Genomic DNA, 12376 nt, shown 5'->3' on the forward strand with positions numbered 1-12376 from the left:
CCATGGTAGTCTAACCTGTTTGAACCTGGATGGAACGCTATTCCTTGGCTATTAACCATCATGCAAGAATTTTAATGCTTTCTCAGCCATGGGTTTTTCTACATTTTCTCAATCGATAGCCAAGAGAGTTTCGCATTTTTGACATTTACAAATGAAACCTTAATTACAAAATAGAACATTGATGCTAAACCTCCATAACTATACATTTTCTAAAAGCAGACACCTGGTACACTTGAAAATGCCACTCAGCACTTTTTACACACAGGCAACTTTATGCTATTTTGCGTCAAAATGAATTTTTATTATATACAATTTGCATAAAAATTTATATCAGTGGCTAAAAGAATGACCAAAATGGAAATCTGGATACACCACATCTCCTTAAGATAAAAGTTTACCATGTGACAAGTACGGCCCAGTGGATGTACGGGTTCGTTGGGTTCAGTCGAACTAGAGTTGAAAGTTCGGTTTGGTATCTGAACTTGATCCCGAACCCAAACCCAATAGAAGTCAATGGGGACCCAAACTATGGTGCATTAAAATGGCTGTAAAATGGTCATAGTAAGGGATAGGGGGCTGCAATAGGAAGCTAAATAGGAGTAAGAGCAGGACAATTGTTCTGCAGTCAAATGTGAATAGGTAAATGACTTCTTAAAAGAATATAGAATTAAAAAAATCAAAAATAATAATCTTGAACCAGTAGGCAGAGGTCCAAGTGGAGGAAGAGGTGGAGATGGACATGGCGGTGTAGGTGGAAAAGGCTTGAGAGAAGGAGGTAGCCAACACAGTTTTTGTGGTTTTTTATTGATTATTTTGGGAGGTACTCTGAAAACAGGCAGTGTAATAATCTGCTCAGCACTCTCACTCTGTATACAGTCCATGTAATACTCTGCACTTTTGTTTGTGAAAACAATGAGGAGTGCACACAACGTAATTGGGTTACTGGTGGTGGTAGTGTAGCTGCAGGGAGAGAGAGGCCGTGGTCGATCTGCGCCTACTATGTGCCCAGAAGAAACACCTTCCTCTGGTGCATGCAGGCAACAGGACATTCTGTGTAATTTCGTAGGCCCGACTAACACTTGATGAATGGTGAGGCCAGAACAAGTAGAGGTAGTTTTAGATTGGTTGGCTGAGAGTGCCTTAAGTTCATTAGATTTGTCTTCCTCCCAGTCACCTACTGAAAGCGCAGAGTTTGCACCTGCGACCCATTGGTATCTGTCTTCCACCTCACCCCCTGGCAAATCATGCAGTCTGAGCCCCAAGTCATGCAGAAGTCACGTCTGCTTTTTAAAGAATCTGCTTACAACAGAGATTACGTGTTGAGAGATATGAGAAGATTACTTCAGAGATATATAGGAGAGAAAGATTATGTAGAGTTTTGTAGGTCAGTGTTAGTAGTTTGAAGTGTATACATTATGGAATTGGGACATGATGAAGGGATGTGCAGAGGGGAGAAGCAGAGGAGTAGCAAAGACAGAAGTGGATTAGTAGGGCAGCAGAATTACGGATTGAGTGGAGAGATGTGATGATGCGATGAGGTCCTAAACCTCACATAAAGTCAAGGCCATCCGAGTGACGTGGGCAGATCAGAGGAAGAGGTGGAGATCACGCTGCCTCAGCTACACAACAAACGAGGAAGCAGGGTGCAAAAGCACAGAGGCCGGCCTCTAACCATTAAGTTGACCTTTTCTCTGTCCATGTTGCCTCCTCCTTGTAGCACTCGCGCCCTGACTGGTTGGCGCAAGCGTGGAGGGTGTGGCCCCACTGTGCCACAAACCAGACTACCCTGGAAGGGGCGTGACTAAGCAGCTACCTTGGTGTTCACTGGAGCCTCTGATGGTGAGGTCAGGCTTGTGCAGCAGGTAGCTGCCAGATACCACTCCAGGGTGGTGTCTGGCTGTGGCTGTTGATCCCACTGGGGGATGGAACACTGGCAGGCAGGTGGCCATGGCTGAGACAATGGAAGGCGGGCACTGCTGAGACACCAGCAGGCAGGCAGGCATGGCTGAGACACTGGCAGGCAGAACCGCAGGATGCAGAGCAAAGAGCAGGGCAAGGTCGCAGGGTCGCTTCGGTGCAGCGTCACTTCTGCCTTCCTGCCCCCCTCCTCATATGCGACAACCCCACAATGTGCAACTCCGTTTTGCATATGCTGTAGAGACTGTGCTAGCAGCAACACATGATAGTGGAGATTCAGCTGCAGCATGCATGGGTGGTTCGCTCTGCAGGACAACCCTACTTCAAGACCAACAAGTGGGCCTCCATGCAGGATGTGTGTGCCATGTTGAGCTGCTTCAAGCACTCCACGAAAAAAAAAACAGAGCTGATGATGCCATCAACATTGAAAAAACGCTTCAGGTGATGATGGATCAGGTGGTGGAATTGGAGGAAGAGGAGGATAGTTATGAAATATATTGGGGAGACAGATTATGTATGGCTTTGTAGGTGAGGTTTAGTATACATTGTGGAATAGGGAGACAATGAAGGGATTTGCAGAGGGGAGACGTGGAAGAGTACGAAGGATAGAAGTGGATTAGTAGGGCAGCATATTTAAGGACAGACTGGACCCCACATGGAGTCAAGGACACCCAAATGATGAGGGCAATTTGGAGGAAGAGGTGGTGGTCATGCTGCCTCAACTGCACAGCAAAAGAAGGAGTAGGTTGCAAAAACACTGCGGGCAGCCCCTAGCCAGTATGTCGGATCTTACAGGCCACCGCGCTGACGAACTGAGCACACCAAAGCCAGCTCAAAGGATCTCCCTGACAATACACAGGAGGTTTGCAAGCTGTGCCGTCAGAGACTGAAGCAAGGCATAAGTGTTCTTAACCTGAGCAGTACCTGCATAACGAGGCATCTGAATGCAAAGCATGAGCTGCAGTGGAATACACACCTGAAAAACCAGGAAAGATCTGAGCCTCCTTCCTCTTCTGCTGCAGTCGCGTCCTCTTCCTCCCTCTCCCGAGCAAAAGGGCCACCTGTCTCCCCGCAAAGTGAGGTTGTGACAGCACAACCACCAGTAGTCACACCGAGCATTTCCACCACTTCCCATTGAATACTTCAGCTGTACATTCCCCAAACAGTGCATCTCATAGTCTTCATGTGGCTTTACAAGTGATTTCTAGAGAACTAACAGTACATTGAGATCATGGGAATCACAGTTAGGCTAGGTTCACATTAGCATTTCTGTGCACAGCGTATCATCTGCATGTGCAAACGCATGCAAACGCATGTTTGCGCAGCATTTTTTATCTGCATGATCTTACACATGACGGCACAAAACGCTGCGTGTGCATGCGTTTATGTGGTTTTGCATGTGTTTGCATTGTCTATGTGCATGCGTTCAATAGGACAATGCTTTTCCAGGTGAATTTCCTTGACACAAGGCACACAATGAGCGTGTCTCATGGGATTTCTATACATAGACACACTGCACAGATGAAATCCTTGTCTTTTGATGCTGTATCCTGATGCAAGATGGATCTCAGCATGGAGAGCTTCAATCTGAATCTGGATTTTCCATTGAAATTGGCTTTTGCTTTTGCTGTGGCTAGTGAGGAAGAAAGGAGAAGAGAAAGACGGAGAAGACATCTTCGTCGCTATTGGCAACACCCCATTGTTGAAGTCCAAGAGAGCCGTGGATCCTACCACTCATTGTACACCGAGCTTCATGAAAACTCACAAAAGTTTTTCGAGTACATGAGAATGTCGCAACAGAGCTTCTAAGAATTGCTGTTACATGTTCGAGGATCCATATCCATCACCAGGCAGGACACACAGCTACGTAGAACAATTCCTGCTGAGGAACGTCTGTTGGTGACCCTAAGGTACGTGATTTGGAAAAAGAAAAACCTGTCATTATTAGTGATGAGTGAGTATACTCGCTGCTTGGGTTTTCCCGGTGATCTCCGAGTATTTGTTAGTGTTCGGAAATTTAGTTTTAATCGCGACAGCTGAATGATTTATAGCTATTAGCCAGGCTGAGTACATGTGAGGGTTGCCTGGTTGCTCGGAAAACCCGAGCAACGAGTACACTCGCTCATCACTAGTCATTATTATTATTGTTCTAAAAGCCATGTACTGATATTTTTTTCCCATTTTCTTTTCCACAGATTCCTGGCTACCGGAGCGACCTTAAGATCTCTACATTTCCAATTTTGGATTGGAGTGTCCACCCTTTCTGGGATTGTTGTAGACAACTGCCATGCATTGTGTGACATTCTGCGTGCAGAATTCCTCCCCCAACCCACATCTGAACTCTGGCTGAAAAATGCAGAAAAATTCAATTAAATTTGTAATTTTCCAAACTGTGTGGGGGCTGTGCACGGCAAACACATTCTGATTCTGAAACCTGCTGGAAGAGGATCCAAGTACTTAAATTATAAAAAATACTTTTCCATTGTTCTCATGGCAATTGCAGATGCAGAGTGTCAATTTATCGCCGTTGACGTTGGCTCATTTGGATGAGGAAGTGACTTGCAGACTTTCAAAAAAACTCTGACATGGGCCAACGTTTACATGGTAGGAATTTTAATTTTCCAACCCGCATCCTCTTCCGAACAATGAAGGACCGCCAATGCTGTTTGTTGTTGTTGGGGATGAGATGTGCCAACCTCATAAAACCATGCTTGAGTCGGAACTTGATTCACACAAAAAGTATTTTCAACTACCGACTGACAAGGGCACGAAGAACTGTGGAGTATGCCTTTAGTTTGCTGGCAGCTAAATGGTGCATTTTGGGTACAGCTATCAATCTTAAAATTGAGACAATTGATGAGGTTGTGAAAGCGTGTGTTGTTCTGCAAAATTTCATCCTGTCAAAAGAGCAACCCCACATCGAAAATGAGGAACCTGTTAATACCACATTGCAGGATTACCAAGCTCACCCTCTGAGGACTACAGTGGAAGTTGCCCAGATGAGGGATAAATTGGCTGCCTACTTTGTTTCTAATATTGGACATGTGGCATGGCAAGATGAAATGGTTTAAGCTGTAAGTCAAATGTACCTGTAATGTCGTGTACCTCAGAACAACCAGAACAAGAGGCCGCTGAGAAACATTCGCACACCACCAGAAGTACTTATCAAAAGGAATGACTTTATTGGAAGCACAATTAAAAACAGTTAAAACCAATACAAACAACAACTGCCCCCCCCCTCACGGACCTGGACAACACTAAATGTGCTCCAGGTGTCTGCGTGACCGCGACACGCGTTGGGTTCATCTGCCTCCCGGGCTTGGCACACTTCTGGCTGCGGCGTCGCCCTCCCTATTTTCAGGTAGTATAGGGTGACTGGGATTTACACTGCTGCACCTGGGGAACCTCTCCTCTTTGGAGTCTCTCAGCATCTACCTTCATCAGGAGGTGACATGGGCTGTGCTTCTTTACTTATACTCTAACGTGTTATGGTACGCCAATCTTTGGATGTATTTTTGTGCATCAGACAGAACTATGGGGGATCATTCACCTATTTTTATTTGAGTTTGGATGTCCTCTACCTGTGGCTGTGCCCATGTCAAGCATTATATCCTGTTCCCTTGCAGTGTATCCTAACAGTTATTTATTTATGATTTTGTGGAACATTTGTCACATTTTCTGTGCCATGTATGCAGCACATTTAGTGTTGTCCAGGTCCGTGGGGGGGGGCAGTTGTTGTTTGTATTGGTTTTAACTGTTTTTAATTGTGCTTCCAATAAAGTAATTCCTTTTGATAAGTACTTCTGGTGGTGTGCGAATGTTTCTCAGCGGCCTCTTGTTCTGGTTGTTCTGATGTTGCTTCAGCCGCTTGTGTTCGCACCCCCATTGATCTTATATTAGTATCAAAGCACAGAGTGTGCCAGCTGTTTTTGTGGCTTTAATGTCGTGTACCTGTATTGTTCTGTACCTGTAATGTTATGTACCTGTAATGTTTGCTGACTTTAATAATAAAACACCTCTAGTGAAACACCCATTACAAGTTACCTCAACAATACAATACATACATGTGTGTGTTTGCGGCTCATAAAAAGATAAAGAAAGCACAGTGAAGACGGCAGCACCAGGAAGATGTCAGCAGCACCAGGAAGGCGGCAGCACCAGGAAAGCGGCAGCAACAGGAAGGTGACAGCACCAGGAAGGTGGCAGCACCAGGAAGGCGGCAGCGCCAGGATGTCGGCAGCACTATAATGGCAGCAACATGACCGGAGCAGCAAACAGTCTACAAGGAACAGAAAAAAATTAGTACAGAGTACAAACTGCAAAAACGAACTGACATTTTCAAAGGTTCTATACTTACACCCAGAGTCTTGTCCAGAATCTTGTGCTTCCATCCAGAGTCTTGAGAGTAATGGACTACCTGTCTCCAGAACCCCTTTTATACATCAGTGATTTTGTAGGTGGTGATATAATTTCCTGGACATGATTAGTGTGAAGTACGAATGCGTATCGAATGCATGCGTACGCATGTCCTTTCGTACCAATTTCTTTCCCATAGACAGTAAAGCGTTCTTTTAACGCAATCATCCGGATGATTGTGCAATATTTGACGCCTCAAAAAATGCAACATGTTGCGTTTGCCGCACACCGCATGTTCCTGCGTACACCATGTTAAAGATATCTATGCATGACGCAAGCGGATGTATGCGGATCATACGCAGGGCACAGAAATGCTAATGTGAACCCGGCATAAGTTTTTTCCAGCCACTACTATTTTTCCAGGCGGCCCATGCACTGCACGAACATGTTGCGGACAAAATCAGGTGTGCACTGCGCAACACCATCAATGTAAAGGTCCACATTACCACTTGGACCAGTAAGCATGGGCAGAGACATTATATCTCTCTAACTGCCCATGGGTAAATGTTGTGGTGGCTGGGCCTGAGGCCGAAAACATTTTGGCACATGTCCTACCACCATAGAGGATTACTGTATGTTTTTTGGATGTTTGTCTCCCCATGTTGCATCCTCCTCCTACTTCGCTTTCTCTAACGCCTCCTCATCCTGTAAGCATAACACCTGTACCCTCAACTTCAGCACAGCCAGGGGTAAATTATAGCAGGCTGCTCTGAAATTCATCTGTTTGGGGGGTGGGAGAGAAAAAAAATCGTAAACCACGCAGAAGCTTAGGATGGATATGAAAAAACAGACAGATGTGTGGTTGGTGCCGATAAACCTCAAGCCCGTGCTGGTGGTGTGCGATAATGGGTGAAATCTCCTAGCAGCTCTGGGCCTAGTCGGTTTGATGTATATCCATTGCCTGGCACATATGCTGAATTTGGTGGTACAGAACATCCTTAATTACACAGAAATATCAGATGTGCTGCTGAAGGTGCAGGCCATCTGCTCATGTTTTTGGCATTATCACCCTGCTGCTGCTCACCAGTCTATACTGCAACTTCACGTCCGCCTTCCCACTCACTGCTTTATATGCGACAGACCAACAAGGTGGAGCTCCATTTTGCTCATGCTGGAGAGACTGATCAAGTTGCAGCAGGCGATACCGGAGTTTCAGCTGCAGCACGTACAGGTGAGTCACTCTGTGGAGCACAACTTCACGACCAATGACTAAACCTCCATGTGGGATGTGTGTGCCGCATTGCCATATACTGCTGTGTCTGAGCAACGACATCCAAGTTGCCCAGATTGTTACAAGTACTGATTACTGGTTGGCCACCTTGCTGCATCCCCGCTACAAGCACAACATGCCATCCTTACCTTCATCAGTAGAGCGAGATCGGAAAACTCGGGAATTCAAACGCAAGCTGGTAGACATATCATTGACGGTTTCCTCATTTGAGAGTGGGGGGCTTAGTGGAAGCACAAGGCAGAGGAGGATGAAGTTAAACGCAGCTGGGGCACTGGCATCACCTCAGATGGGATGGTTAGCATGGCAGAAATGTGGTGGAAAATATTACACAGCATGTCAAAAAATCCAGCACCACCATCTTATACGGTTCCAATTAGCAGGAGGCAGTGTTTAGGTTATACCTGTGTGGCAACTCACTGGGGATTAATAGGTTAGACACTAAGAATAGTATAGGTGGACATTTTGTTAAGCTAGTCAGACTTAAGTCAGAAAACAGAACTCAAATTCCTAGAGAAAAGGTGTGTCTCCTGTGGCTTGTCAACCACAAAACACAAGCCAATGGGTTCAAATACGTGAGCATGACAGTTTCAACAACATGGTGGAAGAGTATGTGTCCACATGTCTCCACGTACTGAGTGATGTGTATTGCCCATTTAACTTCTGGATCTCCAAATTGGACACATGGCCTGGGCTTGCTCTTTACGCCTTGGAGGTGATGACCTACCCTGTGGAAAGTGTAATGTCAGAACGTGTGTTAAGCATAGCAAGAAGTGTGATTAGAGACAGACAAAAGCGCCTGTCCACAGCCAACGTGGGCAAGCTCACACTCATTTAATTGAACCAGGTGTGGAGCCCACAGGACTTGTCCGTACCTTTGGCTGAATATATAAGATTACCAGATAGATCCAGCCATTGTTAGACTCCATAGCAATGTGTTTGTTCTAATTAATAATAATAATCTTTAGTAATAATCTTTATTTGTATACATTTTTATATATTTTCTGATTCACCATTCACAATGTTTTGGGGCCTACCCAAATTTAAAGGAAAAAAAAGTGTCCTTTGCAGAGTACGCCCATAGAGTCTTCTTTCAGAGTACTCCCACAGAGACACATGCAGAGTACATGAACATTTTTTTGGCACAGGATTCCCACAGACACGGTTGCAGATTAGAAAAATGTGTTTTTACGCAAAGTACTCCCACAGACATGGGTGCAAAGTATAACTCTTTTTTAGGAGCACAACTTGTACAGACAAAGCGACAGATAATAATAATTTTTTTAGGCACACTACTCATACAGACATGTCTCCAGTGTACAGAGAAGCTTTTTGGCACAGTCCTCCCAGAGGCTATTTGGTAAAGTAGAAATAAAGGCTTTTTGGCACAGTACATGTAGGGATGTATACCAGAGCAGCGGTCCCTCTTGCGTGTCTGGGCCAGAACTGTTGGGACTGTCACGATTATTCCGGGGGGAAGAGTTTTCTGACAGTAACAGTTCAGGAGATCTGACTGGTGGGGGCGGGTCCGACTTAAGTAGTGGTGTAAACGGGAAGACAAGACAGGAGACGAGCTTGTGAGCAGAGAGACGGTTGACTCCCTCTCGACGGACCCAGACCAGCTAGCTGTACCTTCACACCTGGCTAGCAAAACTGCTAAGACGTGCTACCCACAGCCCAGAGAGACATCTGCACCATATAGTGACCAGTACAGAGTGCATACCTTTGCCCCGCTCACCACCACGGAGGCACTGCTTAGTCATATCCCTGTGGTGCCCATTGAGAATCAGACCGCGCCTGTGGCTGTGTCCGCTGGACTGTGCGCTTCTACTGCGACCTTGTCTACTGAACTTTCTGCTTCATCTGCTGTTCCGCGGACCTCCATATCTACTCCACTGCGTGCCCAGACCAGGAGACCACATGCTGAAGGACCCGGAGGATTCATCACCGCAAGGAGACAGTGCATCGCCTTTCTGCGGGACCGGATCGGAGACATCTCTAGCCACCTACGGCGCCACCGAAGGATCTTCCAGCCACCTTCCTCCAGTGCACAGAGACTGATAAGTTAACTTATTGTTACCTGCTGTATTTGTCTTTCCCCCATCCGCAAATTCATATCCTTTACCCCCCTGCTTATTCCATCACTGTTTTATATAAAGAACCTGTTAACTCTTGCTCTGTCTCCTGTGTGTCACTGCATCCTATGTACCTGCTAGCATCTTACACTTGGTGAAGTCAGCAGGATGCAGTCCAATAGCACACAGGTGGCAGACCAAGCAGAAGGGGGTGGCCCCAGGACCAGCATTTCACTGGGGGCCATGCTAAGTAATCTGGCAAAATTTACGGGGAGCAACACTATGCTGTGGAGCTGGACTGAACGCCTTAGAGGCATGATGAGAATGCACCCCATGACCCCTGCGCTGGAGGCTGAGGTGGCTATCATGGCACTGGATGGGGAAGCCAGGGACTCAATGATGTTGCAGACCCCCAGAGACCGGGATACCTTTATCGAGGTGTTGCAAATCCTAGAGGAAACTCAAGGAGACCTCACTGACATAGGGGAACTGAGGACCCGTCTCTTTAGCAGAATGCAGAGGGAGGGGGAGACCGTAACACAATATATGAATGCAATGCAGGAGTTACACACTGCCATTACTACAAAGGATATTATAGGGGTAGGTCCCACAGACATAATGTTGCAAGACCTCCTAGTGACTGGCTTATGAGCCGTGATGACAAAACAGGCCCTGCGGGAGCGTGTGCGTGTCAAAACGCGAATGACTTTCCCTGAGGTAGGGAGTGAGGCACGCATGCGTGAACAGGAGCAGGGAGTGGCAGTCCCGGTGGGGAAGGTCCAGAGCATAGGGGTGTCTGTAAATGCCATTCCTGAACCCCAATGGGTGGAAGAACTCCGGAGAGATCTTGTGAGTGTGAAGGAAGAACTGGCCAACCTAAAGAAGAAAGCAGAGACTACTAACAATCCACTAGAGTGTGGGAAAGCCCGGAACCACTCCGTGACTCCAGAATGTTTCACCGTCCTAGACTCATCACTTGTTTCAAAAAATAGCTATGGAGGATATCCCACTGTATAAAACATAACCTTTAATATAATCAAGTTAAAATCTTAGATCCCAACAACAACACAAACAAAAACAAAAAAAAAACGTGCTCAGGTGAACCAGTGCTCAAGATTAAAAATTGGATCAGTCTTACCAATCTAGACGGATGTATCAATAGATTGCTTCTCAATCTCCAAAAGTTGAGAGTGGTGGTCTCAGAGTAAAAGGGCAGAGGGTGGGGATTGGTATGCTTCAACTATCTTCCCTGTAACACCCCTGTAGAGCTCCTGAGTGAGCCCTACTATGGACACCAACCATCCAATATGTGAACCCAAATGTATCTCTTCTCCCTACGCGTTTCAACTCCAGTACAGGAGAATCATCAGGGGAGTTTTAGAATAAATGAGTGCCAATGGGCCCAATCGCTAATCCAGCAATAAAGTCTGTATAAGTTCATATAGTATGGGTCCCGCAGTGGCTGGGCACCCAAACGTCAGCAAGGCTAGCTGTGTCTGCAGCTTAGGGTAAGTCCTCACTGTGGCACTTATTTATTCTAAAACTCCCCTGATGATTCTCCTGTACTGGAGTTGAAACGCGTAGAGAGAAGAGAGACATTTGGGTTCACATATTGGATGGTTGGTGTCCATAGTAGGGCTCACTCAGGGCCTGTCCTTGTCAGGACAGGAGCTCTAAAGGGGTGTTACAGGGAAGATATTGGAAGCATACCTACCCCCACCTTCTGCCCTTTAACAGTGGGACCACCACTCTCAACTTTTGGAGATTGAGAGGCAAACTATTGATATGTCCGTCTAGATTGGTAAGACTGATCCAATTTTTAATCTTGAGCACTGGTTCACCTGAGCACGTTTTCTTTGGTTTTTGTTTGTGTTGTTGTTGGGATCCAAGATTTTAACTTGATTATATTAAAGGTTATGTTTTATACAGTGGGATATCCTCCATAGCTATTTTTTGATTTGTCAGCCCTGAGGGTACAGAAACAGCGAGGCCTATTGCACGCCATAGCTATTTATCATCACTTGTTTCAACTGCGGAGAGAGCGGACACATTGTGCGGGAGTGCACCCGCCGAGGAAGAGTGACATCTCACTACCCGTTAAATTAGAGGGCTCCGAGCTGGGGGGATGCCACCCGAATCTAGAACAGGCGGGGAAGAGTAGTGGAAGTCCCGCAAGTTTAGTGTCAACATGCCATCTGATATGGGCAGAAATGGACGGACGTGCAGTGCGATGCCTGGTGGACACGGACTCGCAGGTGACAACGATGCCAAAAGCTTACTTCCGGCGACATTTTCTAGGAGCAAAACGGCCTGAATGGGGCCCTGTGATAAAGTTAATGGCGGCCAACCAACTGCCCATCCCGGTCGCAGGGGTGATATGGATGCAAGTATCTAACTGTGGGAAAGACCTGGGATGGAAAGGTGTGGTACTGACACAGGGAGAAGTGAGTAATGAACCCACTGTCACCTTGGGGATGAATGTGCTAAAGGAGTTTGGAAGCCTTCTCATCAGGGAGCCCTTTAACGGGACTCTAAAACAGTGGGGCCCACATACACCACAGAGAAGAATTTTTCAACAACTAGCACAAGTGGCACAAGTACAGGAGTCTAGCTGTGAGGGAGGAGTGTTAGGAAAGGTAATCGTCCCGGCCTCCACCAAAATCGTTCTTCCACCAGGACAAACAGTACTGTCCCTGCCCGTTCCTGCCTGTGTCCCCTTGGAGGGAGTTGAGGTCCAAAT

The 12376-nt window shown here is 46.4% G+C and overlaps 1 protein-coding gene across 1 annotated transcript in view; it reads right to left on the bottom strand.

The window, feature by feature from the left end:
* Nucleotides 1–12376, bottom strand: part of LOC143773624 (uncharacterized) — a 259564-nt gene that overhangs the window by 91120 nt on the left and 156068 nt on the right. The gene's annotated exons all lie outside the window — the stretch shown is intronic.

This window comes from Ranitomeya variabilis, chromosome 5 (genome assembly GCF_051348905.1).
Source record: "Ranitomeya variabilis isolate aRanVar5 chromosome 5, aRanVar5.hap1, whole genome shotgun sequence".
Lineage (NCBI taxonomy): Eukaryota > Metazoa > Chordata > Amphibia > Anura > Dendrobatidae > Ranitomeya > Ranitomeya variabilis.